The following is a 12,204-nucleotide window of genomic DNA, read 5'->3' as shown; positions in this document are numbered from 1 at the left end:
CCCATAATGACAAAGCAAAAACAGAAACTTGTTTTGCAAATTTGTTAAAAATATAAAACAGAAATATCACATCTACATAAGTATTCAGACCCTTCACTCAGTACTTTGTTGAAGCCCTTTGGCAGCGATTACAGCCTCAAGTCTTATTGGGTATGACACTACAAGCTTGGCACACCTGTATTTGGGGAGTTTCTCCCATTCTTCTCTGCAGATCCTCTTAAGCTCTGTCAGGTTGGATGGGGAACGTTGCCGCACAGCTAATTTCAGGTTTCTCCAGAGATGTTCGATCGAGTTCAAGTCCGGGCTCTGGCTGGACCCCTCAAGGACATTCAGAGACTTGTCCTGAAGCCACTCCTGAGTTGTCTGTGCTTAGGGTTGTTGTCCTGTTGGAAGGTGAACCTTCACCCCAGTCTGAGGTCCTGAGTGCTCTGGAGCAGGTTTACATCAAGGATCTCTCTCTACTTTCCTCCGTTCATCTATCCCTTTTATTTAACCTTTATTTAACTAGGCAAGTCAGTTAAGAAATAGTTCTTATTTACAATGACGGCCTACCAAAAGGCAAAAGGCCTGGGATAAAGAGGCCTGGGATAAAAAATTAAATAAAAAATACAATATAAATATAGGACAAAACACACATCACAACAAGAGAGACAACACCACACTACATAAAGAGAGACCTAAGACAACAACATAGCAAGACAGCAACACATGACAACACATCATGGTAGTAACACAACATAACAACAACATGGTAGCAACACAACATGGTGGCAGCACAAAACATGGTACAAACATTATTGGGCACAGTCAACAGCGCAAACGTCAAGAAGGTAGATACAACAATACATTACACAAAGCAGCCACAACTGTCAGTAAGAGTGTCCATAATTGAGTCTTCGAATGAATAGATTGAGATAAAACTGTCCAGTTTGAGTGTTTGTTGCAGCTCGTTACAGTCTAGCTGCAGCGAACTGAAAAGAGGAGTGACCCAGGGATGTGTGTGCTTTGGGGACCTTTAACAGAATGTGACTGGCAGAACGGGTGTTGTTTGTGGAGGATGAAGGCTGCAGTAGATATCTCAGATAGGGGGGAGTGAGGCCGAAGTGGGTTTTATAAATAAGCATCAACCAGTGGGTCTTGCGACGGGTATACAGAGATGACCAGTTTACAAATCAAATCAAATTTTATTTGTCACATACACATGGTCAGCAGATGTTAATGCGAGTGTAGCGAAATGCTTGTGCTTCTAGTTCCGACCATGCAGTAATATCTAACAAGTAATCTAACCTAACAATTTCACAACAACTACCTTATACACACAAGTGCAAAGGAATGAATAAGAAGAATATGTGCATCAAAATATATGAATGAGTGATGGCCGAATGGCATAGGCAAGATGCAGTAGATGGTATAGAGTACAGTATATACATATGAGATGAGTAATGTAGGGTATGTAAACATTATATGAAGTGGCATTGTTTAAAGTGGCTAGAGTTGAGTCAGTATGTTGGCAGCAGCCACTCAATGTTAGTGATGGCTGATGGCCTTGAGATAGAAGCTGTTTTTCAGTCTCTCGGTCCCCGCTTTGATGCACCTGTACTGACCTCGCCTTCCGGATGATAGCGGGGTGAACAGGCAGTGGCTTGGGTGGTTGTTGTCCTTGATGATCTTTTTGACCTTCCTGTGACATCGGGTGGTGTAGGTCTCCTGGAGGGCAGGTAGTTTGCCACCGGTGAGGCTTTGTGCAGACCTCACTACCCTCTGGAGAGCCTTACGGTTGTGGGTGGAGCAGTTGCCTTACCAGGCGGTGATACAGCCCGACAGGATGCTCTCGAATTGTGCATCTGTAAAAGTTTGTGAGTGTTTTTGGTGACAAGCCAAATTTCTTCAGCCTCCTGAGGTTGAAGAGGCGCTGCTGCGCCTTCTTCACCACGCTGTCTGTGTGGGTGGACCATTTGAGTTTGTCCATGATGTGTACGCCGTGTGGGTTGACCATTTGAGTTTGTCCGTGATGTTTACGGACATATTGAATATGTCCGTAAACACACCAGCCAGCTGGTCTGCGCATGCTCTGAGGACGCGGCTGGGGATGCCGTCTGGGCCTGCAGCCTTGCGAGGGTTAACATGTTTAAATGTTTTACTCACTTCGGCTGCAGTGAAGGAGAGTCCGCAGGTTTTGGTAGCGGGCCATGTCAGTGGCACTGTATTGTCCTCAAAGCGAGCAAAGAAGTTGTTTAGTTTGTCTGGGAGCAAGACATCGTGGTCCGCGACGGGGCTGGTTTTTCTTTTGTAGTCCGTGATTGACTGTAGACCCTGCCACATACCTCTCGTGTCTGAGCCGCTGAATTGCGACTCTACTTTGTCTCTATACTGACGCTTAGCTTGTTTGATTGCCTTGCGGCGGGAATAGCTACACTGTTTGTATTCGGTCATGTTTCCGGTCATCTTGCCCTGATTAAAAGCAGTGGTTCGCGCTTTCAGTTTTGCGTGAATGCTGCCATCAATCCACAGTTTCTGTTTGGGGAATGTTTTAATAGACGCTGTGGGTACAACATCACCGATGCACTTGCTAATTAACTCGCTCACCGAATCAGCGTATTCATCAATGTTGTTGTTCGACGCTATGCGGAACATATCCCAGTCAACGTGATCGAAGCAATCTTGAAGCGTGGAATCCGATTGGTCGGACCAGCGTTGAACAGACCTGAGCACGGGTGCTTCCTGTTTTAGTTTCTGTCTTTTGGCTGCGAGGAACAAAATGGAGTCGTGGTCAGCTTTTCCGAAAAGAGGGCGGGGGAGGGAAGCGTTGCGGAATTTAGAGTAACAATGATCCAGGGTTTTGCCAGCCCGGGTTGCGCAATCGATATGCTGGTAAAATTTAGGGAGCCTTGTTTTCAGATTAGCCTTGTTAAAGTCCCTAGCTACAATAAATGCATCCTCAGGATATGTGGTTTCCAGTTTACATAGAGTCAAATGAAGTTCCTTCAGGGCCGTCGATGTGTCTGCTTGGGGGGGAATACATACGACTGTGATTATGATCGAAGAGAATTCTCTTGGTAGATAATGCGGTCGGCATTTGATTGTAAGGAATTCTAAGTCAGGTGAACAAAAGGACTTGAGTTCCTGTATGTTGTTATGATCACACCACGTCTCGTTAATCATGAGGCATACACCCCCACCCTTCTTCTTACCAGGGAGATGCTTGTTTCTGTCGGCGCGATGTGTGAAGAAACCAGGTGGCTGTACCGACTCCGATAGCGTGTCTCGAGTGAGCCATGTTTCCGTGAAACAAAGAACGTTACAGTCTCTGATGTCTCTCTGGAAGGCAACCCTTGCTCGGATTTCGTCTACCTTGTTGTCAAGTGACTGGACATTGGCAAGTAGTATGCTCGGGAGCGGTGCGCGATGTGCCCGTCTACGGAGCCTGACCAGAAGACCGCTTTGTCTGCCCCTTCTGCGGCGCCGTTGTTTTGGGTCGCCGGCTGGGATCCGATCCATTGTCCTGGGTGATGGACCAAACAGAGGATCCGCTTCGGGAAAGTCGTATTCCTGGCCGTAATGTTGGTGAGTTGACATTGCTCTTATATCCAATAGTTCCTCCCGACTGTATATAATAAAACCTAAGATTTCCTGGGGTAACAATGTAAGAAATAATTGCATAGTTTCCTAGGAACGCGAAGCGAGGCGGCCATCTCAGAGGAGTATAGAATATAGAGTGCAGTGATGTGTCCTATAAGGAGCATTGGTGGCAAATCTGATGGCCGAATGGTAAAGAACATCTAGCCGCTCTAGAGCACCCTTACCTTCATATCTATGAATTACTTCTCCATAATCTAGCATGGGTAGGATGGTCATCTGAATCAGGGTTAGTTTGGCAGCTGGGGTGAAAGAGGAGCGATTACGATAGAGCAAACCAAGTCTAGATTTAACTTTAGCCTGCAGCTTTGATATGTGCTCAGAGAAGGACAGTGCACTGTCTAGCCATACTCACAAGTACTTGTATGATGTGACTACCTCAAGCTCTAAACCTTCAGAGGTAGTAATAACACCTGTGGGAAGAGGGGTATTCTTCTTGATCCTGACTAGTCTCACAGTCCCTGGCAATGAAAAACATCCCCACAGCATGATGCTGCCACCATGCTTCACTGTAGGGATGGTGCAATGTTTCCTCCAGATGTGACACTTGGCATTCAGGCCGAATAGTTCAATCATGGTTTCATCAGACCAGAGAATCTTGTTTCTCATGGTCTGAGAGTCTTTAGGTGCCTTTTGGCAAACTCCAAGAGGGCTGTCATGTGCCTTTTACTGAGGAGTGGCTTCCGTCTGGCCACTGTACCATAAAGGCCTGATTGGTGGAGCGCTGAAGAGATGGTTGTTCTTCTGGAAGGTTCTCCCATCTCCACAGATGAACTCTGGAGCTCTGTCAGAGTGACCATCGGGTTGTTGGTCACCTCCCTGACCAAGGCCCTTCTCCCCCGTTTGCTCAGTTTGTCCGAGTGGCCAGCTCTAGGAAGAGTCTTGGTGGTTTCAAATTTCTTCCATTTAAGAATGATGGAGGCCACTGTGTTCTTGGGGACCTTCAATGCTGCAGACATTTTTCAGTACCCTTCCCCAGATTTGTGCCTCGACACAATCCTGTCTCGGATCTCTACGGACAATTCCTTTCACCTCATGGCTTGGTTTTTGCTCTGACATGCACTGTCAACTGTGGGACCTTATATAGACAGGAGTGTGCCTTTCCAAATCATGTCCAATCAAATTAATTTACCACAGGTATACTCCAATCAAGGTGTATAAACATCTCAAGGATGATCAATGGAAACAGGATGCACCGGAGCTCAATTACGAGTCTCATAGCAAAGGGTCTGAATACTGTAGCGACCCGCACAGACAGATGTGTGTTAAGTGTTAGGCTATTAGTTGGTTGTGTTGTACTTACCAGTGTTCGCGGGGTCCGACATGCCAATCAACCTGCTATCTGCCAATCACGGGAATGCCTGGAATGTTCTGATGCCGGGCATCCTGGTGGTTGGCGGAGTGTCGTGGAGGGGGGTTGGGCAGGGGGATGGAGCATTGGAAATTAAGACCAGGTTTAGCCATTGTTCTTCTCTTACGTCTGGCCTTCACAAGAGAAGGTCACGGTTGGTTTGTGGGGTATCTTTCATTTATTTGGCGTGGGCTACGGCCAAACAGTAGCCTGTGTAAAGTTGGGTTAATAAACCGTCAATTTGTAAACTCAAACCTCTGTCTGGACAATTGTCCCTTTATGATCTAGTCAGGTCATTACATTGGTGTCAGAAGTAAAAACATTGATAAACGTTAGCCAGCTAGCTAGCTGACTTCTGTGGCTAGCTACCGTAGGTGAGAACGGGGGTTGAAAAAGCTTTGAGGGAATACGAAAGTGAAGGTGGAGGTAGGGGATGATTATGGCCAAGGAGGTGCGTGTGCATGGACGTCTGAGGATCTGGCTGAGGAGATCGCCAGGGCGTTGGAGCCCAGAGGTCGCTTGAGGGAGGATGTTAGAGTGATGGCGGCTGAAGCGGGCATGAGTGCTTCGTCGACTGTGCTTTGCGCGGATTCTGGTGGATCAGTGGATCAGTGAATTTAAATCACAGATTCAACCACAAAGACCAGGGAGGGCAGCTATTGGTAGATGGATACAAATAAAAAAAGCAGACATTGAATATTCCTTTGAGCATGGTGACGTTGCTCTTTTGATGGTCTATCACTACAACCAGTCACTACAAAGATACAGGCGTCCTTCCTAATTCAGTTGCTGGAGAGGAAGGATAATGCATGGATCAACAACATTGTAGTTACTCCACAATACTAACCTAAATGACAGAGTGAAAAGAAGGAAGCCTGTACAGAATAAAAAAATATCCTGTTTGCAACAAGGGACTAAAGTAAAACTGCAAAAAATGTGGCAATGAAATGAACTTTGTCCTAAATACAAAGTGTTATGTTTGGGGCAAATCCAATACAACACATCACTGAGTACCACTCTTCATATTTTCAAGCATGGTGGTGGCTGTATCATGTTATGGGTATGCTTGTCATTGGTCAGGTCTAGGGAGTTTTTTTAGGATAAAAAGAAAAACGGAATACAGCTAAGCACAGGCAGGAAATTCTGGTTGTCTGCTTTCCAACAGACATTGGGAGGCAAATTTACCTTTCAGCAGGACAATAACTTAAAACACAAGGCCAAAGATACACTGGAGTTGCTTACCAAGACAACATTGGAATGTTCCTGAGGTACGGCTTGAAAACTCTATAGCAAGACTTGAAAATGGCTGTCTAGCAGAGATCAACAACGAATTTAAAAAGAATGTGCAAATATTGTAAAATCCAGGTGTGGAATGCTTTTAGAGACTTACACAGAAAGACGCACAGATGTAATCGCTGACTCGGGTGTGAATACTTATGTGATTCGGAAAGTATTTCGACCCCTTCATTCCTTTGCACTTGTGTGTATAAGGTAGTTGTTGTGAAATTGTTAGGTTAGATTACTTGTTAGATATTACTGCAATCAATAGATTGAGATAAAACTGTCCAGTTTGAGTGTTTGTTGCAGCTCTTTTTCCATATTTTGTTATGCTACCGCCTTATTCTAAAATGTATGAAATATTTTTCCACCTCATCAATCTACACACAATTCCCCATAATGACAAAGCAAAAACAGAAACTTGTTTTGCAAATTTGTTAAAAATATAAAACAGAAATATCACATCTACATAAGTATTCAGACCCTTCACTCAGTACTTTGTTGAAGCCCTTTGGCAGCGATTACAGCCTCAAGTCTTATTGGGTATGACACTACAAGCTTGGCACACCTGTATTTGGGGAGTTTCTCCCATTCTTCTCTGCAGATCCTCTTAAGCTCTGTCAGGTTGGATGGGGAACGTTGCCGCACAGCTAATTTCAGGTTTCTCCAGAGATGTTCGATCGAGTTCAAGTCCACAGTCAACAGCGCAAACGTCAAGAAGGTAGATACAACAATACATTACACAAAGCAGCCACAACTGTCAGTAAGAGTGTCCATAATTGAGTCTTCGAATGAATAGATTGAGATAAAACTGTCCAGTTTGAGTGTTTGTTGCAGCTCGTTACAGTCTAGCTGCAGCGAACTGAAAAGAGGAGTGACCCAGGGATGTGTGTGCTTTGGGGACCTTTAACAGAATGTGACTGGCAGAACGGGTGTTGTTTGTGGAGGATGAAGGCTGCAGTAGATATCTCAGATAGGGGGGAGTGAGGCCGAAGTGGGTTTTATAAATAAGCATCAACCAGTGGGTCTTGCGACGGGTATACAGAGATGACCAGTTTACAAATCAAATCAAATTTTATTTGTCACATACACATGGTCAGCAGATGTTAATGCGAGTGTAGCGAAATGCTTGTGCTTCTAGTTCCGACCATGCAGTAATATCTAACAAGTAATCTAACCTAACAATTTCACAACAACTACCTTATACACACAAGTGCAAAGGAATGAATAAGAAGAATATGTGCATCAAAATATATGAATGAGTGATGGCCGAATGGCATAGGCAAGATGCAGTAGATGGTATAGAGTACAGTATATACATATGAGATGAGTAATGTAGGGTATGTAAACATTATATGAAGTGGCATTGTTTAAAGTGGCTAGAGTTGAGTCAGTATGTTGGCAGCAGCCACTCAATGTTAGTGATGGCTGATGGCCTTGAGATAGAAGCTGTTTTTCAGTCTCTCGGTCCCCGCTTTGATGCACCTGTACTGACCTCGCCTTCCGGATGATAGCGGGGTGAACAGGCAGTGGCTTGGGTGGTTGTTGTCCTTGATGATCTTTTTGACCTTCCTGTGACATCGGGTGGTGTAGGTCTCCTGGAGGGCAGGTAGTTTGCCACCGGTGAGGCTTTGTGCAGACCTCACTACCCTCTGGAGAGCCTTACGGTTGTGGGTGGAGCAGTTGCCTTACCAGGCGGTGATACAGCCCGACAGGATGCTCTCGAATTGTGCATCTGTAAAAGTTTGTGAGTGTTTTTGGTGACAAGCCAAATTTCTTCAGCCTCCTGAGGTTGAAGAGGCGCTGCTGCGCCTTCTTCACCACGCTGTCTGTGTGGGTGGACCATTTGAGTTTGTCCATGATGTGTACGCCGTGTGGGTTGACCATTTGAGTTTGTCCGTGATGTTTACGGACATATTGAATATGTCCGTAAACACACCAGCCAGCTGGTCTGCGCATGCTCTGAGGACGCGGCTGGGGATGCCGTCTGGGCCTGCAGCCTTGCGAGGGTTAACATGTTTAAATGTTTTACTCACTTCGGCTGCAGTGAAGGAGAGTCCGCAGGTTTTGGTAGCGGGCCATGTCAGTGGCACTGTATTGTCCTCAAAGCGAGCAAAGAAGTTGTTTAGTTTGTCTGGGAGCAAGACATCGTGGTCCGCGACGGGGCTGGTTTTTCTTTTGTAGTCCGTGATTGACTGTAGACCCTGCCACATACCTCTCGTGTCTGAGCCGCTGAATTGCGACTCTACTTTGTCTCTATACTGACGCTTAGCTTGTTTGATTGCCTTGCGGCGGGAATAGCTACACTGTTTGTATTCGGTCATGTTTCCGGTCATCTTGCCCTGATTAAAAGCAGTGGTTCGCGCTTTCAGTTTTGCGTGAATGCTGCCATCAATCCACAGTTTCTGTTTGGGGAATGTTTTAATAGACGCTGTGGGTACAACATCACCGATGCACTTGCTAATTAACTCGCTCACCGAATCAGCGTATTCATCAATGTTGTTGTTCGACGCTATGCGGAACATATCCCAGTCAACGTGATCGAAGCAATCTTGAAGCGTGGAATCCGATTGGTCGGACCAGCGTTGAACAGACCTGAGCACGGGTGCTTCCTGTTTTAGTTTCTGTCTTTTGGCTGCGAGGAACAAAATGGAGTCGTGGTCAGCTTTTCCGAAAAGAGGGCGGGGGAGGGAAGCGTTGCGGAATTTAGAGTAACAATGATCCAGGGTTTTGCCAGCCCGGGTTGCGCAATCGATATGCTGGTAAAATTTAGGGAGCCTTGTTTTCAGATTAGCCTTGTTAAAGTCCCTAGCTACAATAAATGCATCCTCAGGATATGTGGTTTCCAGTTTACATAGAGTCAAATGAAGTTCCTTCAGGGCCGTCGATGTGTCTGCTTGGGGGGGAATACATACGACTGTGATTATGATCGAAGAGAATTCTCTTGGTAGATAATGCGGTCGGCATTTGATTGTAAGGAATTCTAAGTCAGGTGAACAAAAGGACTTGAGTTCCTGTATGTTGTTATGATCACACCACGTCTCGTTAATCATGAGGCATACACCCCCACCCTTCTTCTTACCAGGGAGATGCTTGTTTCTGTCGGCGCGATGTGTGAAGAAACCAGGTGGCTGTACCGACTCCGATAGCGTGTCTCGAGTGAGCCATGTTTCCGTGAAACAAAGAACGTTACAGTCTCTGATGTCTCTCTGGAAGGCAACCCTTGCTCGGATTTCGTCTACCTTGTTGTCAAGTGACTGGACATTGGCAAGTAGTATGCTCGGGAGCGGTGCGCGATGTGCCCGTCTACGGAGCCTGACCAGAAGACCGCTTTGTCTGCCCCTTCTGCGGCGCCGTTGTTTTGGGTCGCCGGCTGGGATCCGATCCATTGTCCTGGGTGATGGACCAAACAGAGGATCCGCTTCGGGAAAGTCGTATTCCTGGCCGTAATGTTGGTGAGTTGACATTGCTCTTATATCCAATAGTTCCTCCCGACTGTATATAATAAAACCTAAGATTTCCTGGGGTAACAATGTAAGAAATAATTGCATAGTTTCCTAGGAACGCGAAGCGAGGCGGCCATCTCAGAGGAGTATAGAATATAGAGTGCAGTGATGTGTCCTATAAGGAGCATTGGTGGCAAATCTGATGGCCGAATGGTAAAGAACATCTAGCCGCTCTAGAGCACCCTTACCTTCATATCTATGAATTACTTCTCCATAATCTAGCATGGGTAGGATGGTCATCTGAATCAGGGTTAGTTTGGCAGCTGGGGTGAAAGAGGAGCGATTACGATAGAGCAAACCAAGTCTAGATTTAACTTTAGCCTGCAGCTTTGATATGTGCTCAGAGAAGGACAGTGCACTGTCTAGCCATACTCACAAGTACTTGTATGATGTGACTACCTCAAGCTCTAAACCTTCAGAGGTAGTAATAACACCTGTGGGAAGAGGGGTATTCTTCTTGATCCTGACTAGTCTCACAGTCCCTGGCAATGAAAAACATCCCCACAGCATGATGCTGCCACCATGCTTCACTGTAGGGATGGTGCAATGTTTCCTCCAGATGTGACACTTGGCATTCAGGCCGAATAGTTCAATCATGGTTTCATCAGACCAGAGAATCTTGTTTCTCATGGTCTGAGAGTCTTTAGGTGCCTTTTGGCAAACTCCAAGAGGGCTGTCATGTGCCTTTTACTGAGGAGTGGCTTCCGTCTGGCCACTGTACCATAAAGGCCTGATTGGTGGAGCGCTGAAGAGATGGTTGTTCTTCTGGAAGGTTCTCCCATCTCCACAGATGAACTCTGGAGCTCTGTCAGAGTGACCATCGGGTTGTTGGTCACCTCCCTGACCAAGGCCCTTCTCCCCCGTTTGCTCAGTTTGTCCGAGTGGCCAGCTCTAGGAAGAGTCTTGGTGGTTTCAAATTTCTTCCATTTAAGAATGATGGAGGCCACTGTGTTCTTGGGGACCTTCAATGCTGCAGACATTTTTCAGTACCCTTCCCCAGATTTGTGCCTCGACACAATCCTGTCTCGGATCTCTACGGACAATTCCTTTCACCTCATGGCTTGGTTTTTGCTCTGACATGCACTGTCAACTGTGGGACCTTATATAGACAGGAGTGTGCCTTTCCAAATCATGTCCAATCAAATTAATTTACCACAGGTATACTCCAATCAAGGTGTATAAACATCTCAAGGATGATCAATGGAAACAGGATGCACCGGAGCTCAATTACGAGTCTCATAGCAAAGGGTCTGAATACTGTAGCGACCCGCACAGACAGATGTGTGTTAAGTGTTAGGCTATTAGTTGGTTGTGTTGTACTTACCAGTGTTCGCGGGGTCCGACATGCCAATCAACCTGCTATCTGCCAATCACGGGAATGCCTGGAATGTTCTGATGCCGGGCATCCTGGTGGTTGGCGGAGTGTCGTGGAGGGGGGTTGGGCAGGGGGATGGAGCATTGGAAATTAAGACCAGGTTTAGCCATTGTTCTTCTCTTACGTCTGGCCTTCACAAGAGAAGGTCACGGTTGGTTTGTGGGGTATCTTTCATTTATTTGGCGTGGGCTACGGCCAAACAGTAGCCTGTGTAAAGTTGGGTTAATAAACCGTCAATTTGTAAACTCAAACCTCTGTCTGGACAATTGTCCCTTTATGATCTAGTCAGGTCATTACATTGGTGTCAGAAGTAAAAACATTGATAAACGTTAGCCAGCTAGCTAGCTGACTTCTGTGGCTAGCTACCGTAGGTGAGAACGGGGGTTGAAAAAGCTTTGAGGGAATACGAAAGTGAAGGTGGAGGTAGGGGATGATTATGGCCAAGGAGGTGCGTGTGCATGGACGTCTGAGGATCTGGCTGAGGAGATCGCCAGGGCGTTGGAGCCCAGAGGTCGCTTGAGGGAGGATGTTAGAGTGATGGCGGCTGAAGCGGGCATGAGTGCTTCGTCGACTGTGCTTTGCGCGGATTCTGGTGGGCGGACCGAAGGGGTGATTTCGACGCAGCGGGACTAGGAATCTGGGGCTCAGGATGTAAACAAACATGGCGGCGCCCAGTTCCCGGCTGCGTCCGTATCTGTTAAGACCCCGAAGTATTCCGGTAAGGCGGATTGGGAAGCTTTTCATGCTCAGTTTGAACTGTTAGCTCATTTTAGGGGGTGGTCGAATGAAGATAGGGCACTGCAGTTGGCTTTATGCCTCACGGATGATGCTCTGGCCTGTTTGATATTGATTAGCCACAAGGATAGATGTGATTATGGTGCTTTAGTGGGAGCACTGAGGAGGCGCTATGGACAGTTTGTACAGGCCGGGCTGCTGCGCTCCAAACTGAGTAATAGACACAGGCAGCCTGGAGAGCCTCCACAGGTGCTAGCTAATGACATTGAGAGCCCCCCCAGGGGCATATGCTCACATGCCCCCCTCCGTGCAGAGCGAGCTAG

Source organism: Salvelinus alpinus, chromosome 29 (genome assembly GCF_045679555.1).
Source record: "Salvelinus alpinus chromosome 29, SLU_Salpinus.1, whole genome shotgun sequence".
Taxonomy (NCBI): Eukaryota; Metazoa; Chordata; class Actinopteri; order Salmoniformes; family Salmonidae; genus Salvelinus; species Salvelinus alpinus.
The sequence above is the reverse complement of the archived record's forward strand: the minus strand, read 5'-3'. Positions refer to the sequence as shown.